Source organism: Charadrius vociferus, unplaced genomic scaffold (genome assembly GCF_000708025.1).
Source record: "Charadrius vociferus isolate BGI_N301 unplaced genomic scaffold, ASM70802v2 scaffold262, whole genome shotgun sequence".
In the NCBI taxonomy this organism is placed as follows: Eukaryota; Metazoa; Chordata; class Aves; order Charadriiformes; family Charadriidae; genus Charadrius; species Charadrius vociferus.
The window spans coordinates 3,006,569-3,009,273 of NW_009647218.1; positions in this window are offsets into that span (position 1 = coordinate 3,006,569).

Consider the following 2,705-nt stretch of genomic DNA (forward strand, 5'->3'; position numbering starts at 1 on the left):
TCAACGCCTCGCACCGGCCTGTTAGCAGGGGGAGACTCAGGGATATCGAGGTGGGGGGTGGGGGGTGGCCATGGCCGGGCTGGGAGTGGGGCAAGGACCCGGGGGTCTCCCCTAGAAACTTCTCCGTCCCTTCCCGATGTGGGTCTTTGCCCTCCCGCTCCCCTTCCCCGGCTTTCACTGCTGCTGGCACTTTCCCTTGGCTGCTTCTAGCAAAGACCTGGATTTCTCCCCGTTTTTTGCAGCAGACGGGCAGCAAACAGTCTGTTCAGGGCCAGCCCGGCCTGCCTTAAGCCTGGGAGCAAATGTCCCATCCCGGGAAGTCGTTCTGCATGACTTCGCAGGACAGCTTTTATCTCCATTACATAAAATTGTCGTGATATTAGCGCAATCAAGGCATAATCTGGAGTCAGGCTGGTTTGGCTAAGATCTAAATCCCACCCTGGTACTTCTTTGATTTCTTCTCTCATGTTTTTGTCAGCTCCTGTAGTGAGTCTTCTTTTTTCTCATTCAGTTCCCTTTAATATTATCATGAGTGATCTAATATCCTGCATTAATACTCTAATATTCTTTCTCTTTTCACTTGTTTCCTTGGTTTCATTTTCCACTTGTTTTTGTTGACCTCCCTGACTCCACACGTGGCATCTGCTCTCCAGTTGTCAGAATGCTTTTTTTCCAAGAGGCAGTTGGATAGTTAACACAGCTGGATCCTCTCTAGAAACTGGGGTGTTTCACCTCTTCAGATGGTTTGGGGTTGATTTTTTGTGGGTTTTTTTTTTTTTTTCCTAAAAATAAAATGAAGAAAGGAACTAAGAATGAACAATGTTCCAAAATCAACAACTGTTCACATGACCCAGATGTATTTTACTGTTACCACTGTCTCAAGCAAAACGATGAAGACAAATTCTTTTAGGATAATGAAAAGTGCAATTCAATATTCACTCCTTAGCACTATTTCTCTATGATCTCTATACAACTGTGCTTTCCACAGCACGGTTATATATCTTTTCATATTTTTTTCTTGCTCATGTCACTGGATAAAATTAGAAGTCTACAGCACACAGAGTCTTAACTTGAGAGATTCATAATGTAAACACGTCTGTATCAGATAATTAAAAAATTATTGGTTTTCTTTTCTTGGTTTGATAACAAAACATTGGAATTTGTTCAAGATCCAAGGTTTTTCCATACTTGTGTTAAGCACTAGAGAAAAGCAGAAAGAAAATTTTACATTTTATTTTTAAATGCAAATCACAGTCTGGATCCTGCATTTAAGGATCCTGATTTTTGATGGGTCACTGGAAATTTTGCAGCAGCAATACAGAACAGTAGTAGCATTCTTATTTGAGCCACTGGTTCTGAAAATGACATTAGAACTTAAAGATGCAGTTGCGGTGTAAGCCAATGAACACAGTATGCAAACAGCACAGATAAAGTATCGAGATGTACTTCATGTTGTATCAAAGACTGGAGTGGCCTCTTTGCCACGCATTGGTTTATAGCAGCTGAGACCCTGATGAACGGGGCTTTTCCAAAACCGTCAAAGATTTACCAGAACAGCAGTCTAGATGCAATTTTCCCCTTAGACACACGTGTTAAAACTAAAGCATGCCCTTATGCCTGTGAAGACCTCAGTGAAACAGCGAGATACCATACTGACCTATCGCTTGGCCCATGCGGATGTGCTCAAGTCCCAGAAGCTCAGTCTGCTAAGAATATAAACAAACAATGTTTTGGAATCATTGCAGACAAGCTTCTTGCTGGTGTGCTATCCCATCTCCCAGAAACAAGACTGTGGGGTCCCTTCTTCCCTCACCCTTGTCTCAATCCAAGATAGCTGCATCCTGGTCTGTGGAGTCAGTGCAATAAAACAGCACATCCCGCTTGGGAACCCAGCAAAACCCGGTGAAGTGACTGCAAAAGGGCAGCTAACTTCAGCACAGCTAGGATTTCACCCACTCTACTGAAAGGCCTTTCCCTTGCTCAGAAACCCCGCTGCCACCAAGGCTGAGGCCAATCGCCGTCCCTGGTCTCCCCAAAGCACCATACCATTATCACAGCATTAAGAACAAAAACTGACAGTGTCAATTACTTCTGGGAAAAGATAATAAGGGGTTTTTTAAAGCCTTAGAGCTGTTTGATCATAGCCCATTTTTAGATCCTGGTTTGAGGCGTGTTTGTTTATATTCTCTTTGTCCACTGAAGGCTGCCTTTTGGTAGAAAGTTGAGTTCCCTTGAAGCTATCACATTACGATTAGTATTCAGACATGTAAACCAAAAGAAAAGTCTAAATGAAATCATATTTGAGAGGCATTTCCAAGCTTTTTAAGAGAAGTATAAATAATCAAATGATTTTGCGATCTATAGTCAGGCTGATCTTGTTTTACAGCTGCTCAACCTGTAAGCAGGTTTAAGCAAATTAGTGCTGGAAACAGGACAAAATATTATGATAGCGCTGCAAACTCCTGCATCCACATTCTGACCAGCTACTATGGCCCCATGATTGGTGTTTATTATCGCATTTGTCAGCGTTTCCATTATAAACACTCTAGTGTGGAGGGTTTATAACTCAGCTATAAAAATTCCCTCCAGGATGAAACTTGATAAGTGAAGTCTTAGTTCTACAACACTTTTATTTTTTTCTCTTACAAACTTTACAATAAATTAGTTTTTGAAGTCATGGGGGTACTGAGCAAAAGTGATGGAAA